Below are 22,499 nucleotides of genomic sequence, written 5' to 3'. Positions count from 1 at the left end.
AATCTGGAGGACTGGGTTTGATTCCCCACTTCTCCTCCACATGGATCCTGATGGGTGACCTTGGGCCAGTCACAGTTCTCTCAGAGCTCTCTCAGACCCACCTACCTCACAGGGTGTCTGTTGTGGGGAGGGGAAGGGAAGGTGACTGTAAGCTGCTTTGAGACTCCTTAGGGTAGAGAAATATGGGGTATAAAAACCTCCTCCTCCTTCTTCCAGCAACCAGCTCAGTTTTTCTACAATCTTTCTTTCTTTCTTTCTTTTTTGGCCCCCGAAGGGGATTTTTTTTATTACATTTTTCTAAAGACTACAAATCTACGACAAAAATGAGGGAAGGGAACTACAATTAGGGATAAAGAAAAGAAAACCCACTACTATCTAAAATCCCAAGAGAGGAGATCCTCAAAATCTCTTAAGTACAAAGTCAGTTCTAAACTCGCTAACAATTTTTTGAACTTAATCAGGTCTGCTATTACAACTTTTGAATCTTAAATTAACTGTTAAAAAGAAAAACCCCAGAGCATCTTGTTACAATCAACCCTTTTCAAAGACACAATACAGAGTCCTTCAGCCTTCATTTCTTCTTATCCTGTCTTCTTCGCAGTTTATAAGGACTTTTAGGAGCTGCTGCTCCCTTCTCTGACAGAGAGTCCTCTCCAGAAGACCCCGAGTCCAGCTCGCCACTGGACTTACTGTCCTCTTTATCGCCTTTCTCTTGCTCACCCATCTGGATTTTCAAAAAGTCCCGTACTCTGGAAACAGAGAATCTTTTCCTTTTTATCTTGAAGTTTGAAGGTTACGCCCTCTGGATACAGCCAGAGATAGCTGATTGCATTTGTTTGAAGAAAAAGGATTAAATCTTTGTATTTTCTTCTCCTTTGTCTTATTTCAAATGGGATGTCTTTAAGGATCCTGATGGTGCTGTCCCCGATTTTCAAGGTTGTCCCTGTCGTCGCTCTCAGAATAGTATCCCTCACATGTCTCTTTGAGAATCTCATTACTATTTCCCCAGGCAGATTATTCTTTTTTATATATACAGAATATGACCTATAGGCCACATCCATTTCACTCATCAAGTACTCCACCGTCAAATCGGTCACCGGAGCACAGCATTTGCTTCAGATTCTCTCCTTTAGATTTTGTGACACCCTGGCATCGGAGAACTAAGTTTGACCTCTCCATTTGCAGATGTAAAAGTTGTTCTTCTGTGGAGACTTGCTTCTTTTCCAATTTTTGTACCTTTTTCTTCACCTTTTGAGTAGTGGCGTCAACTTCTTTCACCTTCTCAGCTGTTTGCTCTGTAATTTAAAGAGTCTCATTCACTTGTGCTTGCTGGGTGGTGATACATTTCGTCATTGTTGACAACTGCTCCTTGACGTTAGTCATCTGTTCCAGCAGGGGGCGCAGAGATTCTGCCAACATTTTAGCCAGCTCGGTGGCTCCTTCCGGTTTTGGACTCTCCCCTTTCGCTTTTAAAAGTTTCTCCTTTTCTGTCCTCTTCCCCGCCATCTTTTATTGATTGTTTACTTTCGCCGCAGTTTTTAAAGTCTCTGAATGTGCGCTCAAACGCTTATACATGCCTTGGTAAGTTTTTCTCAACAGATTTCAATGCTTCCACTTCTGCTCCACCCTGTTTTTACTTAAAAGTTCACGTGCATGGGAGGAGCCCCTCCCCCCACTCGCTTCACTCCTCGGTCCGTGGGGCGGGGAGCTTTCTTTTTAAATTGTCAAAGACACTTTATTCTGACTCACGTTCATATTGGTCTTCCGACCTCGCTTAGTCTCTAATTCAACCACTCGATCCCCAGCACTTGTCCCGGTCAGCGTCACTAGGTTCCTTACGGACACTCGCAGGTGGGACCATCGGGGCAAAGATGTGCCTCAATTCCCCAGCATCTCGCTGGTGAAGAGGCGACCTTTCAAAAGCCCCATGGCTAGAAGCCCTTCGCCGGGCCTCTTGGGGGGCAACGAGCCTGTGTACCCCCTCCTTTCTGCTTGTCCGCAGCTCGTGGAGGTCCAGGAGATGCGACTACTCAGCGTGCTGCCATCCACTGGAAGTCAGTTTTTCTACAATCGTTCCTAAAATGTCACAGCCAAGCAGATTTGGGAATGTTTGGAGGAAAGTTAAGGAAAACCCATGTGGTACACAGAAGCTCCGTAATGCTGTGAGGAAATGGGGGGGGGGGGACAACCAAAAACCCCACTTCCCAACAGAATCAAACCCAGGGCAAATCACCCATATGGAAACAGCTGAGGAAGTAGACATTGACAAAACAAAATTAGGTCAATAGTATATTTTGCGTAATTACAAACAGTAGAAATACTACTGTACCCAGAACAGCTGGGCTGAACTCTCCAAGGGAAGTGCCTGTTTGTTGGCCTATTCATTTCAAGGTTTATGGAGTGCCAATTTGAAAAGATTTATTAATGCACTAAAGGCTGAAACGATAGTGAAAAAAAAAAGGATAAAACTCCCAGTTTCCTTTTGCTGAGCCACAGATCTGTTCTTTGTTTTGTTTTGTTTTCTTAGCGGAGAGGAGTGTGGAATGCCATGAAGATTTCAAAGCCGAGTCCTCATCTAACCCCGGTGAACTCACTGGGTCCCATGAATATGTATGGATAGAGCCCAAAGCTAAATCTGGCCACTTATGTGAGAGAAAATTGCCGTCTCTGGTATGTACAGACAGCTCTCTTATTGGCAGGGGGAGTCAAATTATTTTTGCACTGATTCTAGGAAGCTAGGACGATTTCATCCATCTCTCTTTCTGGGCAGATTTGGCCGTCGGAACCAACAACAGTGCTGGTTACTTGCATTGTACAGCAAATTGATTCTGCATATGACCGATTTTGCAAAACAGACACAAAGAAGTTTCCAGGGACAATGGTGGGATATGGCTAAGAACTGAAGGAATGTGAAGTTGTTCTGTCTTTGCAAGAAGTCGGTTGCCACACGTTTGAACCCTGCTGGCAGAGAGATGGAGTTAGTTTAGGAAGTTGGACCAATCAGACAGCTCTTTGAGAGCAGAAAAATTTAAAACTGTTTCTCAAGAGAGCCTTGCCCTCGCCCGCCCTGAGGGTTGAAGGTTATTTTTTAAAAATGCATTCCTTCCCCCCCCCCCTATTTTGTTATACCTTTATACCCTGGTTTTTTTCCCACAACGAAGAAACAATGTGGCTAACAACATCGTTCTCCTTTCTGCGTTTTATCCTCTCAATAATAACCTGCAAGGTTGGTTGGGCTAAGAGAGATGGAGCAGAGGTCCATCAGTGGCTATTAGCCACAAGGTATAGATATGGACTCTGGGGCAAGTGATGCTCTGTCATCTTGGTGCTTGGGGGGGTCAACAGTGGGAGGGCTTCTAATGTCCTGGCCCCACTGGTGGACCTCCTGATGGCACTGGTATTTCTGGCCACTGTGTGATACAGAGTGTTGGACTGGATGGGCCTTTGGCCTGATCCAACATTGGCATCTCTTATGTTCTTATGTTCTTATGACTGGCCCAAGTTCACTCAGTGAGCTTCCATGGCAGAGCAGAGATTCAAACCTGGCTCTCCCAAATCCTAGCCTGACATTCTAACCAGTAAACCACAGTCTAGCTGTATCTGAAGAAGTGAGCCGTGAGCATAAAAGTATGGAACTTTGTAGTGATGGACAAATGTGCTGCCTCCAGTCAGCGTTAACTGTAGTTTAGTAAAACGGCAAACCTGGCTCTCCCAAATCCTAGGTAAACACAGAAAACACCATGTTGAAATAATACACACAATATTCACATGCACTTATAGCTAAATATATTTGATTTATATACACAACATCAACTCTAGTGTATTGTAAACACTTTCAAACGACAACATCAATATTTCAAACATTTTCAAACTAAATTACATAACACCAAGAGTCCATAATCGCAGAAACCCACTCCAGTATAAACTGTCTTCTTCCTGATGGAGGATAGATATCAATGTATAGTAATGTGTACCAAACAATGAAGCAACCTATTGTACATTTCCCAAGTGATGATCCATCAGGTAAAGCTAGCAGGCAGCTTGTATTTCTCACTGTGATGATTCAGCTTAGCCAGCAAACCTAGTAGATGTATTTTCCCATGAGGTGATTCAGCTAGCAAGCAAGCCTAGCAACACGCCTCCTGGGCATAACCTGCGTGTTTCGAACAAATCTTCTTCAGGCATATAAACTTTCCTGGAACCACAACTCTTGAATTTACCCCTGCATAAGTCAGATAATGTAAAAATGGCTGTTCTGGTTCTCCATGAGTGGGTTTCTGTGATTATGGACTCTTCGTGTTGGAACCTCTAGATTATGAAATATATAATTAGAGGAAAGCCAATAATAGGTAATAAGAGTGGAAGTACTAAACAGCTAAGAAGCAAGTAAGAGCTTGAATAGTTAAGAGAAGCTTGCCTTGGGATAATGAAGTAGTTTCCAGGAGCTTTAAAATCTAAAGGGTGATGTGTGTTTAACTTTGACATGGTTGATCTATTGAAAAGCTGAAAGTAAACAATTCTTTTTTTCTTATCTTCTTGATAGGGTTAGGAGATTTTGTGGAGAATAATATCAATTTTAAGAAAGTCTATATGAATAATTCCCCCCCCCCAAAAAAAGCCACGTAATGTGAAACTCGTATTGTTAAATCATAAAACTGGTGTTGTTAAATCTTTAAAAAATAGTATTAATAGAAGAGTGTACTCAAAGGTGAAATACTTTAAATACTGTGGTACAGGAGTTAGTAGGTATAATTGAGTAAGAACTATTTGTTTGTATTTTCTCTTTTTTGGTTCAACTGTGTTACGACAAAATTTTAATGTAATTTCATGTATGTGTTGTTGAGTATGTCAGTGTGTATATAAATAATAATAAATAATCTTTCAATTTATTGATCGCTCAATCCTTGCAGAGCTGCTGGCTCTGAGCGATTTACAGTTATTCATTCCACAAGGGACTAACAATGCTTTATAGGGGTAAGGGAGGACAACACATATAATCTTTACATAGCACAAGTTTTGCAGCCGACGGGGATTTGTTCAGTTGCAACTCAGACATGATCCGGATGACATTTTTCCTACTCGGTTTGGCTTGGCTGGATGACGTCAGCTCTTCCTCTCCAGGACTCTTCGAGTCGCAGCTCCATACTGCCACCACCTGGCTGGAATGGCCCATTACAGGCTTCTTGATGCAGAAGAGATCTTCTAGGCTTTCGATCTTGCGAGCCGAACCTTCCGTTCGCCGGCTAACACCTCCCCCACGGGGGGGGGGGTTGGTGTGCCCACCCTCTCTAAGGAGTGGTACCCATTTTATCTACTCGCCAAAGCTTTCGAACCACTGGGTGGATGGCGAGCTGGGGACAAGGCTGGTAGCTCAAACCAGCGCGGGGCTAGAACTGTCAGCAGTTCTGTTCAGCTCAGATGTTACTTGTAACCAGAGGATAAATCCCCTGTGCCACCGCTCCCCTGTATGTATGTCTTATTTTGTTTGAAAATCTAATAAATATATTGTAAAAAAAAAGAAAAAGTCTCTCAAAGAGGACGCTTTTCAACAGGATTTGAAGCTGCTTTGATCTGCACATACTGCTGAGGTGTGAAATGCATCCCCCACTACTTAAGAAGACTCTTCCCATATTTTCATCATATTGCTCTGTGTTTACGGTTGTTATATTCCAGTTGTACATCTGTTTCCAAAAGTTATTATGCTATTGCCAGGTTACTCTACATACTTCTACAGTTTTATTATGGCAATTATTCTTGTTCTCAATAAAATAAAAATTTTCAATTAAAAAAAAAAGAAGAAGACTCTTCCCTTTTGTCAAACTCTTCACTCTTCACAATTAGGACTTAATACTACTGAGTGAATTTTCTGAATTAATAACAAATGAGATTGTATTTTTTCTACGGAACGCACTGAATATTTTCTTATGTTTTGCACTGTTCACGTGGAAATTCCATACAATTATAAAAATGAATTTGTAAGTAATAATTATTAGTTGGTTTAATCTTATCTGTTATAGTTGTTTCTGTGATTCTCTTTCGTTGGGAATTCTACCTATCAGCCATGTTTATAGAAAAACGATATTGTTTCTTTGATTACATTTCAAATAACTCAACAAGTGAGAATGCACTACCTAAGAAATATTTGCACTTTTCATTATATTAACCTCCTGACTGTGTAAAGCTCCCCCTTTCAGCTATTTTCTCATGTTACTGTTAGCTAGTTTGTTTATAATGTTATATTGTTATAAACTTACTGTTATAACTTTGTATGTACCTTTTCTAAAATCTAATAAAAATATATATATTTTTAAAAGTCACAACTAGCTCATGGCGACGCCATCCAGGGGGCATTCCAGGCCAGAGATGAGCAGAGGTGGTTGGCCATTGCTTTCCTCTGCATAGCAATCCCAGTTTTCCTTGGTGTTCTCCCATTCAAATACTAACCAGGGCCGACCCTTGCGTAGCTTCATGCTCTGACAAGATCTAGCTAAGCTGAGCTATTCTGGTTGCTAAAGAAAATGAAGAGAGATCGTGTAACTGTGGCCACAGAGGATCCCTCCCCCACTGTGAAAACTGTGGACTGGTTTTTCGCTCCACCTTGGTCAATTCTCCTCCTTATTACAGTTGCTGTCCCACATGGCTTTTGTTCACACTGGTCCCATGACTGCCTACAAAACCTTTGGGGTAGTCAAAGGCTGTTCTCCCCCTTTTCACCAGCAGGAAAGCCAGCTGGATCCACCCCTATGGCTGTTTGCCTCGTTAAAAGATAGATTCCAAAGCAATACATGGTTATAAGCATACATCTTTCACCTTAGCAATAAGAAAAATCACAAAACCTTTAACAAAAGCTGTAAAACTGTTTCAGGGTTTGAAGGGTGGGATGTGTTGATAATGTAGTGGGTAATAGCTTTATGCCCTGCCCTGGATGGCCCAGGCCAGCGCTATCTTGACGGACCTTGGAAGCTAATCAGGGTTGGCCCTGGTCACTATTTGGATGGGAGACCACCAAGGAATAACTGGGTTATGACACAGAGGCAAGCAAGGGCAAACATCCTCTGTTCATCTCTTTCCTTGAAAACCCCACAAGGTCACCATAAGTCAGCTGGGACTTGGCAGCAGGAAAAAACCCCAAACACTTTATGGTCTGTAGTTGCCCAAAGGTGATTACCCCCGCCTTTTATGCTCTAGCTCAGTGGTGTCAAAGATCTGGCCCGTGCAGAGCAGCTGGCTCTGTGCTGCTTCCTGGTTCCTGTTTGTAACGTTGTAACGTTGCAGCTCCTTACCCCCAGTCTCCCCTTTTTCCTGCATTAAGAGGAGAGAAAGAAAGCCTTCCCTGCATTGGCTGAGGGCTCCCCAGAGAGAGGAGAAAATGGCATCTTGTGGAACTTTTCAGAAGACCAGGGAGCCAGCCAGCCAGCCAGCCAGCCAGCCAGTCAGCCAGAAAAAGTGAGAACAAGAGAGTCCTGTGTTTAGACCCAAAAACATTTTATTCTAGGTATGGGGGAAGAGTCCTGTGTTTAGACCTAAAACCTTTTTATTCCAGGTATTGGGGAGAAGAGTTCTGTGTTTAGACCCAAAAACATTTTATTCCAGGTATGGGGAGGAAGAGTCCTGTGTTTAGACCCAAAAACATTTTATTCCATTTATGTGGGGGAGAGTTCTGTGTTTAAGAACAAAAAATGGTTTATTCCAGGTATGGCACTTGGAGAGATCTCCATTTCTATCAGATGGGGGGAGAAACCAACAGAAAAGCTTGTATTCCTTATTAGTGAAAGGGAGGAAGAATACAGCAACACCTTAATAAATAACAAAATTTGTGGTAGGGCATGAGCATTCATGAATCACTGCTCACTTCCTGAGATACAGCTGGAATGTGAGTCCATCTGTCTTTATATCTTGGAGAGTGAAGTGATTTCAAATGCCAGAAGACAAGAGCAGGCATTGGTAATGAGAGATGAAACCTAGGTCTCAATTCAGTTCAGGAGTTTGCATTGTCTTGAGCTTCATGATCAGTTGCAATTCAGCAGTCTCTCTTTCTAATCTCCCTTTGAAATTCATTTGTCAGAGAACTGCTGCTCTTAGGTCAGCAACTGGATGCCCTGAAAGATTAAAATGTTCTCCCACTGGTTTTTGAATGTGGTGGTTTCTAATAATGGTAGAAAGAGTAAGAGTCCAGTAACACCTTTAAAGACTAACAAAATTGTGGTGGGGTATGTGCTTTTGTGAGTCAGTGCTCACTTCTTCAGACTTATTTCCATTTATTCTTTGCATCCTCCAGGACTGAATCTTCCTGTACCAAATTGAGACCTAGGTGTCCTGTCTCATTACCAGTGCTGATATTTCCATGCCTCTGTGTATCCCACCAATGCTAATATCTCTACCCCTCTGCATATCCAATCACGCCTGCTATTGCCATTCAGCATCTGAAATCATCTTTATGAAGTTTATATCTCTGTTACCTTGTGTTACATTTTATGGCACACATGGCCCGGCCTGGCAAAGTGATATTTATGTTAGATCTGGCCCTCGTAACAAATGAGTTTGACACCTCTGCTCTAGCTTGTTTTGAATGGCTCATTTTAATATTCTGGACTACTTTAATGCTTGTGGTTTATTTTGAATAGCTTTGTGATTTTTCATGTATTGCATTTTAGTTGTGAACTGCCTCGAGCAGATCTCTGGGGAAGATGCATATAAGTCTCCTAACTAAAGAAAGAAAATGATCCAACCTCCACCCACCCCAAGCAGCTTTTCCTGGGCACACTGGCAATGTGCAATAGGTTTTTGCCCAGAGAGCAGGAGGCTCGTCCAAAAACATTAAAATGTGTGTGTTTTCAAGGTAGAATGGTGCCTCCAACCCTACTTTAAAATGTTACAAATGCCTTGCATTTTAAGGTCAAAGCAGAAAGTACCAAAGCAGAATAACAACTGAAGATCAAGAAGACAAAAGCAATGACTACTGGGGAATTACACAAGTTTAAGGCTGATGATGAAGAAACTGAAATTGTTCAAGATTTTCTATTCCTTGGCTCTATCGTCAACCCAAAGTGGGACTGCACCAAGAAATCAGAAGGAGGTTGAGACTGGGAAGGGCAGCCACAAAGGAGCTAGAAAAGATCCTGAAGGGCAAGGATGTGTCGCTGGCGACCACGATCAAGTTAATTCATGCCACGGTATTTCCAACTCCATTACTATGTATGGGCGAGAAAGTTGGACAATGAAGGAAGCTGACTGGAAGAAAGTTGATTCATTTGAAATGTGCTGGAGGAGAGTTTTACAGATACCGGGGACTGCCAAAAAGACAAATAAGTGGGCTCTAGATCAAATCAAGCCTGAACACTCCCTAGAAGCTGAAATGACCAAACTGGAGCTATCATACTTTGGTCACATTATGACAAGATGAGTCACTGGAATAAGACAAAAATCCCAGGGGAAGTTGAAGGCAGCAGGAAAAGAGGAAGACCCAACACGAGATGGATTGACTCCACCAAGGCAGCCACCGCCTGCAGTTTGCGTGATCTGAGCGAGGCAGTTCTAGACAGGACGTTTTGGAGGTCATTAATTCATAGTGCGGCTATAAGAGTGAAGCGAATTGGTAGCACTTGACACCCACCCACCCACCCACCTTGCACTGTGGTGTTGGTTGATCCTCATTGGCCTACTTCATTGGCCCTACTGTCATGAAGGGTGATAACGCCTATGCAGGTGGGATATTTGGGGGGAATCATTAAAGGGCCACCAATTAATGATCCTTAATGTCCAAGTATGGGGACTTGGTTCAGTGAGAAGAACATCTGCTTGACATGCAGAAGATCTGAGGTTCAGTCCCCTGCATCTCCAGTTAAAAGAGCTTGGGTGGCTTGATAAGTTTTGGAAGAGACCCTTTTGCTGCCAGCCTGGGTTTCTCGACTTGTAGATTTTCTGTCCCAGGATGCCATCTGCCATCTCTTTGATTATTATTGAAAACAAATTTCTCACAAATTGTTTGGAGACCTCTCTCGACGCGTTTGCTCTGGCGTGAGCCTTTGGAGTTTTGAAGGTGGGAAGCGCTTACTGCCGTGAATAAACTGTAGAAATGTATCTTTCCAATAAAGTTTTTAAAGAACTGGCAGTCCTGAACTTCTTGTTGGCAGCGGCTGGCTGTCTTGAAAGCAAGCCCAGCGCGAGAGACTGTAAAGTCTCCGTCCTGCCCTCGTACTTGAGGATCAGGAAAGGAAAGTCAACATCTGAAACCAAAACATTGGATTTAAATACTACAAACATCAGGGATGTTCTTGTCTCTTGCTGGCAAACTTGGGTCTCTGGGCAGGCCAAAGGGGCTTTACAGCATTTACGGTGCACTGTCAAAATTCAACTGACAAGGACAGCCACTTCCTGTTCTCAAATCTACCATATCAATCTGAATTTACAGCTTAATTCCAACCTTACTCACCATCACAAATGTGATTATCTTCTCCTTCCGCCTGACTCAAATGTTACCATTGTGGTGTGGTGGCTGCTACTTTCCCTTGGCAACGTTAAGGTGCAGGAATTCCACAAGACGGGTAAATCACAAGAGAAGGAATCACAGCTGTATCTACTGAGTTGGACCTTTGCTGTAGACAGTACAAACAGGGAACCTGTACACAGCAATCTCACATCCTTCTAGCCTGAGGAATCAGGTGACGCTTGACAGCCAATTCCATGCCAGCATCTGAGATAAAGCTTCCAGATACACTGCTTGCAGAACGAGTACTTTATTGTTGAAGCCTAGAAGTAACGTTGGATCCAATGTTGCTCTAAGAAAAGTCAGGGAAGCTTACATATTAATTCACATATTTATTTGCTTCAGCTTGGTGTAGTGGTTAAGTGCGCGGACTCTAATCTGGGAGAACCGGGTTTGATTCCCCACTCCTCCACTTGCAGCTGCTGGATGACCTTGGGCAAGTCATACTTCTCTCAGAGCCGTTCTCTCAAGGACAGTTCTGGAAAGAGTTCTCTCAGCCCCATCTACCTCACAGGGTGTCTCTTGTGGGGAGAGGATGAGAAAGGAGTTTGTAAGCCGCTCTGAGATGCGGGGAGTGAAGGGCAGGGTATAAACCCAATTTCCTCCTCCTCCTCCTCCTCCTCCTCCTCCTCCTCCTCTTCTTCCTTCTTCCTTCTTCCTTCTTCCTTCTTTCTTCTTCCTTCTTCCTTCTTCCTTCTTTCTTCTTCCTTCTTCCTTCCTCCTTCTTCCTTCTTTCTTCTTCTTCTTCCATCTGCTTTTCTCTGCAATGGGAACCCAAAGCAGATTTTGCTGTTCTAGGCTAGTAGCACTTTCTATTATCTATATCACTATCGACCTATTATCAAGTGCACCAGCTGGCCCCTATCTCGATTGTGGTTGACCTTGCCATGTACATTCATGCTACTGTAACTTCAAGGGTAGATTACCAGAATGTGTTATATGTGAGGCTAACCTGGAATACTGTTTGGAAATTTCAGCTGCTATGGAATACTGCTGCTAGATTATTGACTGGTTTACACTGGAGTGATTGTATCACACCTGTTTTTGGCAGTTTCACTGGTTACTTGTTTGTTTCTGGGCAAAATTCAAGGTGTAGGTTGTTCTGTATAAAGCCCACAAGCAGTGAAGAAATCAGGGCCACACCAGCAGTAATGGCAGAAGAAATCAAGATGTTGAGTAAATCCTTTATTATTATTATTTCCTGATCCTGACAAGTTTTGCTATGGCTTCATCATGGAGTCCATCGTAGCATAAGTTTCCAGTCTCGCCTTGATTTCTTCTTCTGCTATCCCTACAAAGCCCATCAGGGCCTGGGACCCACATAGCTAGTGAAATGCCTTTCCTCATATGATCTCTTGCACTAAAGAGACCCCTCTTTTTGGTGGACCCCTCTATTTGGGAGGTCTGCTCCTATGCGCGCTCGTTTTCGGTGGTCATGCCTGCCTTTTGGAACAGTCTGCCAGAAATGGTATGGAAAACTCCCACTCTCTCTCTCTCTGTCTCTTACATAAAAGATGCCAAGTGGGGTAATTCTAACACGCCTTTCACAGAAGTACCATGTTTCCCTGAAAATAAGACACTGTCTTATATTTATTTTTTCTCAAGAAGACACACTAGGGCTTATACCACAAATGCATAGAAATCCTGCTAGGGCTTATTTTTGGGGTTGGTCTTATTTTCGGGGAAACAGGGTATCTCATGGATGTCTCTGAGTAGCAGCAGGTGGTGATATTTGTTGCAGGAGTTGCAGCTTTGATTTATGTGTTTCAGCTATGCTTTAAACCAGCCCCCCCCCCCCAAACCTTTTCAGCCTGTGGACCCATTTGGAATTCTGACACAGCATGGTGAGCACAGCAACAAAATGGCTGCCACAAAATGGCTGCTGCAGGAGGCGGAGCCAGCCACAAAATGGTTGTCACTGCTTATGTTCAGTAACACACAACTGCCAAAGTAACATTTAAAAGCTAATGAAATATCCAAGAGTCAATCAGAAACCTTGCTGAGCCTTACCCACTTCCTAAAAACACTTGGAGGGCAGAGGGAAAGTAGTAGTAGTAGTAGTAGTAGCAGCAGCAGCAGCAGCAGCAGCAGCAGCAGCAGTAGTAGTAATAATAATAATAATAATAATAATAGTAATAGTAATAATAATATTGATTTATACCCCACCTTTCACTCGGAGTCTCAGAGTGGCTTAAAAACGCCTTTCCCTTCCCCTCCCCTCAACAGACACCCTGTGAGGTAGGTGGGGCTGAGAGAGCTCTTGACAGAAACTACCCTTTCAAGGACATCTCTGACAGAACTATGGGCTGCCCAAGGTCATCCAGAAGCTGCAAATGGAGGAGGGGGGAATCAAACCCACTTCTCCCAGATTAGAGTCTGCACACTTAACCACTACACCAAACTGGATTTATACCCTGCCCTTCACTCAGAGTCTCACACTGGTTTACAACCCCCTTTCCTTTTCCCTCCCCAGAACAGACACCCTGTGAGGAGGAAGCTCTTTCAAGAACTGCTCTTAACCACTACACCAAACTGGCTCTGAATGTATAAATAAATAAGGTGACCCACCAAATTATCCCTTTGTGCTTCTCAGTTGTCCCCTAACTGACGACTCTAATCGGCTTGCCTTTCCTTTGGAGTTGAGAGTCTTGACATATTCTGAGACTTCAGAATTTTAATGGTTCTTCTTCACTATCAGAATTAGCTCTGCTGAGCTATGGTTGGTGGCCTTCTCCGGCACAAGAAACCTTCCTCCAATGCAAGAGTCTTGCCACTCGTGCCAGAGGAATTCACGCTGAGATGAAGTGGAAACGCTAACGGAGATTCCATGTTACCAGACTGAGAATTGTCAGGGCTTATTTTAAAGCAATCTTCATGGGAGATGCTACATTCCTGAATGAAACTTTCTCTTCCTTTCCCTTTCCTTTCCTTTTTTTAGAAAGCCACCTTCAGAATAAATCTTTAGACACAAAAGTGTTATCCAATCCAAGTAGCTGAACCAGTTCCCACCATTTGCTGTTCCAAGAAGGGCGGGGGGAAATTCCAAATCTCCCCCCCCCTTCCTGTTGCATGTTTGGGAGTTTTTAGAGATACAGGCCCAGTAATAATGATTAACCTCCCACTTATTTTATGCTTCCCTGGCCGCTTTGTCCAGCAGTGGTACCCTCGGCTTGTGTAGCATGAACCCAGCACTGACCTTCCGCTGAGCTGACCTTATCAGCTGTGTTCTCAGCAGGAGCATGAGTCACCGAATGAACTAGAAACCCATTACCCTTTCGATTTGGTCATCCCTGTGAGGGTGGTGTTTTTCTGGAACACCCTGACACGCTTTCTGGAAATGGTGTTTTGTTTTTTTTTGGCATCACCCTTGAGATCCTTTGGGAAGGTCTGTCATTTCCAGTAGGGCAATGAATGACCCACATTTGCCCATCTGGGATGCCAGAGTGCAAGAAGCAGAAAGGGGGAAAGCAAAAGTTAGGAAAAGTTGAAGGCAGCAGGCAAAGAAGAAGACCCAGCGTGAGATGGATTGACTCTATTTATTTATTTATTTATTTAGATTTATATACCGCCCTCCCAGAATGGGCTCAGGGCGGTGAACAACAATTAAAATAATGTTAAAATAACAATTTGCACATAATAATATCATATCATAAAACACCATGTAAACAGAGAGATCAGATGTCAAGCAATCCAATATCTAATCAGATGCCCAGTCAGGACCAGGCCACGGATGGATGATTGGCCAAAAAAGCTGGGGGAGGGACGTCTGCTGTCTTAACCGAATGCCCGGTGGAAGAGCTCTGTCTTGCAGGCTCTGCGGAACTGCAATAAGCCCTGCAGGGCCCTGACCTCATAGGGGAGCTCATTCCACCAGGCGGGGGCCAGGGCCAAAACTGTCAAGGCCAATCAGATGTCCCTGGGGCTGGGGACCACTAAAAGATGTTGGTTTGTGGACCGCAGTGCCCCCCGGGGCTCATATGAGAAGAGGTTGTCAATCAAGGAAACCATGGCCCACAGTTTGCAAGACCTGAGCAAGGCTGTGAACAACAGGGCATCTGGGAGGTCATTAATTAGAACATAAGAACAAAAGAGAAGCCATGTTGGCTCAGGCCAGTGGCCCATCTAGTCCAACACTCTGTGTCACACAGTGGCAAAAACTCAGGTGCCGTCAGGAGGTCCACCAGGAGGGCCAGAACTCCAGAAACCCTCCCACTTTTGCCCCCCAAACACCCCCCAAACATCATTGCCCCAGACAGAATGTTCCCTCTGTACTGTACCTTGTGGCTAATGGCCACTGATGGACCTCTGCTCCATATGTCTATCCAGTACCCTCTTGAAGCTGTCTATGGTTGTAGCCACCGCCACTTCCTGCAGCAGTGAATTCCACATGTTAATTACTGTTTGGGTGAAGAAGTACTTCCTTTTATCTGTTCTAGGTGTACTGCTCATCAACTTCATTGAGTGCCTACGAGTTCTTGTATGGTGAGAAAGGGAGAAAAGTACTTCTTTCTCTACCTTCTTTATCCCATGCATAATTTTGTAATTATCATGTCACCCCTCAATTGTTTCTCCAAGCTACAGAGGCCTAACCTCTTTAACCTTTCCCTTTTTGGGGGGTATTTTTGGGTACTTTTCATATGTGCCTGTGTGTGCCTGTGTGTGTTTGTGTGTGTGTGTGTATGCTGGGGGCCTGGGGGATATTCAGAGAGGTGGCTGAATAAAGCCTGCCCCCACCTCCCGACTGCTGGTATTCCACGAAGGTCTCCCATCCAAGTCCTTGCCAGAGTTGACCCTGCTCCGCTTCCAAAATCTGATGACATCGGGCTTGCCTTGGTTATCCAGGTCAGGGCATTTTAACCTTTCTTCACGGGGAAGGTGTTCCAGCCCCTTAATCATTTTAGTTGCCCTTTTCTGCACTTTTTCCAGCGCTATAATATTTTTTTGTGAGGGGTGATGACCAGAACTCTGCACAGCATTCCAAATGAGGCTGCACCTTAATTCATACTTCACACACACACACACACACACACACACAGAGAGAGAGAGTTTTATCAAGAACAGAAGGTAGGAGCAGAGGTGACCTGAGTGAGGCCCGAACCTCCTTACCACCCTCACTGCATCCCATTGATTGTCATCTGCTCCCTTTGGGGCTGGACAATGGAAAGTGCAAATGGCATTGGACTCAGGGCTGCAGATATGAATCACTACGATATTGTAGCATTTGGAGACTTATCTCAGTGTAACTGAGATGATCAACCAGGGCCGGTTCTGGGTTCTGAAGGGGCAGCCCTGGCAGAAAGTTCCCAAGGCCCCCTCTCCTCTTCTACCCACCACCAGTAGGATTGTCAGCTCTGATTTGGGAAATACCTGGAAATTTGAAGGGTGGAACTTGGGGAGGGGAGAGATGTCAGTGGGGTACGATGCCCTAGAGCTTACCTTCCAAAGCAGCCATTTTCTCCAGGGTAACTGATCTTGGTCATCTGGAGATCAATTGTAATAGTGGGATATCTCCAGGTACCACCTGGAAGTTGGCAACCATAACCACCAGGGCGCCCCTGCACATGGGAGGATTTGGCAGACATTGCTACCCCTCCCCCCCCAACAGAAATGCTGTTCTGTTAGAAGAACTGCATGGGTTGGCTATAGAAGAGAGAAGAAGAGATTGGATTTATACTCTGCCCTTCGCTCGGAGTCTCAGAGCAGTTTACAATCTCCTTTCCCTTTCCCTCCCCATAACAGACACCCTGTGAGGTAGGTGGGGCTGAGAGAGCACTTCAAAGACTGCTCTTGAGAGAACTGCTCTTGAGAGAACTGTGACTGAGCCAAGGTCATCCAGCTGGCTGCATGTGGAGGAGTGGGGAATCAAACCCATCCCTCCCAGATTAGAGTCCACGTTCTTAACCGCTACACCAAACTAGACGGTTACTTCACTACTGTCAGGTGAAATCTTATTTACCATAGAATTCCACACTGACCCCTTTCATTAGATGGACAGAGAAAAAGTCATTGGAGGCTTCAACTGATCTCAGAAAACTGGCAAAGGAATGGTGGGGTCAGGTAACACTTCTCCACCTAATATAAGAACAGCGCAAAGCTCCATGGGAAAAGGGAAGAGGGAAAAGGGACCCTCCCTCCCTCTCATCCCCTGCTGTGTCCTTAATGCAGTCTTGCATTTAGGAAGGGGCTTTAAATCCAGTCTCCTCCTGCTCCTCCTCCTCCTCCTCCTCCTCCTCTTCTTCTTCTTCATCTCTGGAAGTTCATGCCCAGATACACAGGATCAATTCTTGGCTGAAGCTTGTTTTCTCTTCTGTGAGTCTTTGACATGAACAGAAACCTTTTGGTCAGAATGGAAAAGGTCTCTTTCAGAGAAATTAGATATTCTCTTAGCAGCTGTTTTTGTTGTTCAGTCGCACAGTCGAGTCTGACTCCTTGCGACCCCATGGACCACATCATGCCAAGCCTTCCTGTCTTCCACCGTCCTCTGGAGTTTGCTCCATTTTATGTTCGTTGTATTGATAACACTGTCTAACCATCTCATCCTTTGCTGTCCCCTTCTTCTTTGACCTTCAATCATTCCCAGCATCAGGGTCTTCTCCACTGAGTGCTCCCTTCTCATTTGGTGGCCAAAGTATTTGAGCTTCAACTTTAGTATCTGGCCTTCTAGGGAACAGGGCTGATTTCCTTGAGGATTGACTGATTTGATCTCCTTGCAGTCCAAGGGACTCTCAAAAGTCTTCTCTGGCACCATAACTCAAAAGCACCTATTCTTCAGCGCTTGGCCTTCCTTATGGTCCAACTCTCACAGCCATACATTACTACTGGGAATACCATTGCTTTGACCATACGGACAGCTGAATCGCCTTGGGTTATTCCAAAGCTAGATCTGAAATCGAGCAAAGGATTTTGGGATGCCAAACGCTATTTAAATCCTGCTGCCAAATGCCACCACTTTAGGAACGAGAAATGGGTGTTGTTAAATTATTTAGGTAGCTTACAGGACAGCTTTCACTCTGGCCCATATCAGTGTTCTTCCATTTGCGTTTTTGGAAGGGAGACAATCAAACTTTGGCATAAGGACAGGCTCAACCCCCATCCGGTCAGCCAGGGTCAAATGGGATATATCTGTGTGCCCGGCGCCTAAAGATTCTTTGAGATCACATAAAGCCCATGGAGGCAAGTAAGGGCGTCCCCCTCCAATCGTACACATTTAGGACCTGTGCAAAACTCTTTTGCTAGCTCACTGCCTACAGATAATACAGTGACCAGCAGGGGGCTACAGACTATTGCTGTGACCTCTCCACTCTCTCAACCCAGCTGCCTTTAAAAAAAAGAGAAAAGATATACCAGAAAGATGTAATGACCAGACATATACAGGAGCTTATACACAAATCCCTGTGGAAGGGAAAGGCTTCCACAGTTCTGCGTCTGTCATCTCCTAGTGCTGGTAACTGTTTAAACGATTCCAAGGCGAAGTGGGTTCAAATGTGAGCACAAGTTGTCATTCTGACGCCTGTCAGCGGAGCACGTGACCTTCCTCTACATTTGTTTTTGCACTGGAGTTGACATAACGTGCCGAGAAAGCCCGGTCTGTGCTGTGTAATCCCACGATGACACCTTTTGTTAGGTCCAGTTCTGTTCATATAAGATCACGAAAGGAATGGACTCTCAAGCCCTTCCTTATTTCTTCTAGATGACCCCTGGGAAGTCAGAAAACCCCCGCAGCCATCCCAAGTCTGTGCTTGGTGCTGCTGCACCCAAGGGTGCCAAACCTGAACTGGATAGCCACTAGCTGCCACCAACGGCTTAGAGAGTATCTCATGCCAGGATGGCACAGAGGTGAATAGAGTGCTGAACTAGGATCCTGGGTGACCCAAGTTCAAATTCCCTCTTCTACCATGGAAGCTCACTGGGTCACCATGGGCCCGTCACAAACTCGTAGCCTGGCCTACCTCACAGGGCTGTTGTGGGAAAGCAGAGGTGGGGAGCAGAATGTTTTAAGCGGCTTTGAGTCCCAGCTGGGGGATACAGAAAAATTGCTGAACAGAGATGTATATGTCTAGCATTCCGTACCTGCTTTGCCAATTAAAGGCTCCGCCTAGTTGCTGTACCTGCCCCCTTCACTCCTACAAGTGAACACAGGGACAATCTATTGCAGCTTTGCTATTTAGAGTTCTTGTGCTCCAGGGTTGACCGGCTTCTCCACTGCACCTCCCCATTACCCTGCTTCTGATCATAAGACTGGTGTTTTTCCAGACTTACAGCAATTTAAAAAATCAACAAGTTCCACTGAATGAATAAAAAGATTACACATCTTCTGGTCATGCGTTTCTGGCTGAGCAAGGGAGGAAAGAAAAGGAGAAAACCTGCTGTCCCCTTTTATTTATTTATTTATTTATTTTTGGGACTTATACCCCGCCCTCTCCTGCACTTGGTTCTTATCCTAGTGATGTTTGAATAGGGCAGGCTAGCTTTACTTGAAGCTGCAGTAGTTTAAAGTTCATCCTTACTTTAGATCTCCTAGTTGTGGCTTCTCTGCATTGTCCCTTGCCGCATGGACACGATGGAGTCCCTAGGTATGAGGTAGACATGCTTGGTGTGTGGTTCCTTGTTCCTCATGTCCTGAGCTTTTTATAATCTATTTGGGGAGTCCATTCCACCTGGGGGTCATTCGGATCTTCCAGCCTCAAAAGGAAGAGTTTACTTTCTAGCCAGTTGACTCTCTGCAGTCTTTATCCCTTTTAGGTGTGACCTTGTGGTAGGGCAAGAAGTCCCCAACCTTTTTTGAGCCTGCAAGCACATTTTGGTGTTCAGAGAGCCAGTTTGGTGTAGTGGTTAAGAGCATGGACTCTAATCTGGGAGAACCGGGATTGATTCCCCACTCCTCCACATGCAGCTGCTGGTGTGACCTTGGTTCAGTCACAAGTTCTCTCAGAGCTGTTCTCTCAAGGGCAGTTCTCGAAAGAGCTCTCTCAGCCCCACCTACCTCACAGGGTGTCTCTCGTGGGGAAGGAAAGAAAAAGGAGATTGTAAACTGCTCTGAGACTCCTTTGGGTAGTGAAGGGTGGGGTATAAATCCAATCTCCTCCTCCTCTTCTTCTTCTTAACTTGTAAGATCGGATGAGACGGGCTAGTCTGGGCTATCCAGGTCACAAGTTAAATATTTGTAGATACACAACAATCATACCCAAGCCGATTGTTTTTTGACTTGGTGGGGACTGACACGCCCACTACTTTATGGTTCATGATTAAAAACCTGGCCTTGTAATCTGGGCCAACAGATACCAGCCCTCGTCCCCATGCCAGAGAATGGAATGCCCATTGGCTCGCGCTCCGTATGTCCCCGCCGTGGATTCCAAGATAGCTCAGTGTGGACTTGGTTGCAAAACCAGCAGGGCATCTGGCTCAGCGTCAGTTTCGGGTAGTTGAGCTGCTTGTTTCCTGCCATTTGGAAGCTCAAATGTTTTTGATCACTAGCGAGACCTTTTCCTCTTTGTGTATTTTTGCCCACGATACGGATCTTTTGATAAGGGGGCAAAGGAGGACTTACGTAAAGAGGAAACACAAAGTAGCCGAAAGTAACCTGCATGACATATTGAACCGTACAAGGGACACCAGCTCAGCTCTAACTTGGTCCTGGTCCGGCATAAAGATGGATGTGGCAACAGAGTTCCCTGAAAGTTCCCTGAAGGGGTCCCTGAAAGTTCACTGGATGACACATGCTTCCAAATCCCATGGAGGTAGCCTTTTAGAGTCAGTCAAACCAAAACAAAGCCTTGGGGTGACTTAGAGTCTATAAAATGCAGGCTATTTTAGCTGTCTCACTGTTCTATAATGTCTTTTCTGAAATAAATTGAGCTGAACTGCACACATTTATCCAAACGTTACAACACCGGAGACTGACAGATAAGCATCTTGAGAAGACTCCCCTTCTTGAATGTTTCTGCTTTGCCCATTTGATAGAAAGTGCAAAAACAGAACTGGTCAGATGGGCGTTCTTATAAAGAGATCAGAACTGCAATGCCATGGATCAGCTCAGGAGGTTGCTTCTCTAAGGGGTAGCATTATAGTACATTGCAATGTTGATTGCACATATTTTTACTGAGGTTCAAGGTTTTCTACGTTTTTAGCCCTGGCCTGGATAGCCCGGGCTAGCCTGATTTTGTCAGATCTCAGAAGCCAAGCAGGGTTGGCCCTGGTCAGTATTTGGATGAAATAAAAAAGAAATACCAGGATTGCTATGCAGAGGCAGGAGGTAATGCAAAACCACCACTGACCACTTGCCTGGAAAACACTATGGGGGTTGCCATAAGTTGGGTGCAGCAAACCAAGGAGCGAGATCACAGGATGGAAGTAGAAAGGAAGCAAAACAACAGTGATGTATTATGCCAAAAAAACCACACCTCTTCAGAGACTTATAAGTTCGTTTCCAATATCCAGTTTACTTGGAGCAATTCAAACACCATCAACACCACAACGGACCATGCATATCATGTCTCGTTTTGTATACAAACTTTATCAAAGTGGGTAGTATTCCTATGTAATTGTAATCCTATGTAATTCCTATGTAATTTTAATCCATTTGGCAAAGACTATAGTCATTTCCCATAGTAACATTAGTTCATCAAATCCACTTGTGTAATGTGATGCAAGTTGGGTGCAAGCTGATGGAGAGAGAGAGAGACAGAGACAGAGACAGAGAGACAGAGAGGGAGGGAGGGAGGGAGGGAGAGAGGGAGGGAGAGAGGGAGAGGAAGAATAAAAAAGAAGTACTTTTCTCCCTTTCTCACAATACAAGAACTCGTGGGCACTCAATGAAATTGCTGAGCAGTTGGGTTAGAACAGATAAAAGAAGTACTCCTTCACCCAAAGAGTGATTAGCACATGGTGGCAGTGGCTACAAGCATGGACGGCTTCAAGAGGGAACTGGATAAACATATGGAGCAGAGGAGCTTCTGGTTTATGGCGACACGCAGGCAGACACATCTCCCAGACGTCCTGGGGATGTAAACTGCACACCAGCGTGTGGGAGGGGGTCCGATGGGTTGTGACCCCCCCGGAGCCTTGGAAAAAGGCTCCCAGCCAGGGGGCTTTTGAGGGGCAACCTCTTCAGTGGCTGAAAGCTGGAGAACTGAGGCACTCCTCCGCCCTGAAGGTCCTGCCGCTGAGTGACCACATGGTACGAGTACTGCTGACCGGGACAAGCGTTACAGATCAGGCAAAATAAATGATGACGAGCAAGGCTGAATGGCCAACAACGGTGAGTTGGGTTGAAGGGAGCATGAAGATTTTTAAAAAGCTGCTCCCCCTTAAGAGTGACGGGAAAGCGAGCAGGGGAGGGATTCCTCCCAAACGCATAGACGAAACACGGAAGGAAAGAGGGGGGAGCAGAAAAATAAGCAACTAAAACTGTTATATGAATATCAGAAACTTTAGCAATTGCTTTGAAAAGTAAACAAATCCAAAAAGATGGCGGGGAAGAAACCGGAGAAAGAGAAGCAGTTGAAATCGAAACTAGGGGCCAGTCCTCGAACGGATGAGGTCACTGAGCTCTCAAAACTTTTAGCTGGCTCCCTGAGCCCCTTGCTGGATAAGATCACTGGCATTAAACAACAACTGTCAGTAATTGGGCAGAGTGTCCCAGCCCAGCAGATGCAATCGATGCAATCCTTAAAAGCAACAGAGCAAACGGGAGAGAAGGTGAAGAAAATGGACGTCACTACTAAAAAAGTTAAGAAAAAGGTGCTAAAGCTGGAAATGAAGCAAGCTACAGAAGAGTCAAAGCTTTTACAGCTACAAATGGATAAAGCATATTTAGTCCTACGGTTTCAAGGGGTCCAGGAAATTGAAGGAGAGAATCTGAAGCAACGGCTGAGTGAAGCAATAGCCCCAATGACAGATTTAACAGCGGAATACCTTTGCAGCAAGATGGATGTGGTCTACAGATTTTATTCATCATACATCAAGAAAAATGATCTGCCTGGGGAAATAGTGGTCAGATTCTCGAAGAGACATG

Source organism: Gekko japonicus, unplaced genomic scaffold, assembly GCF_001447785.1.
Source record: "Gekko japonicus isolate JY-2015 unplaced genomic scaffold, Gekko_japonicus_V1.1 scaffold44, whole genome shotgun sequence".
In the NCBI taxonomy this organism is placed as follows: domain Eukaryota; kingdom Metazoa; phylum Chordata; class Lepidosauria; order Squamata; family Gekkonidae; genus Gekko; species Gekko japonicus.
Note: the sequence above shows the minus strand (reverse complement) of the source record.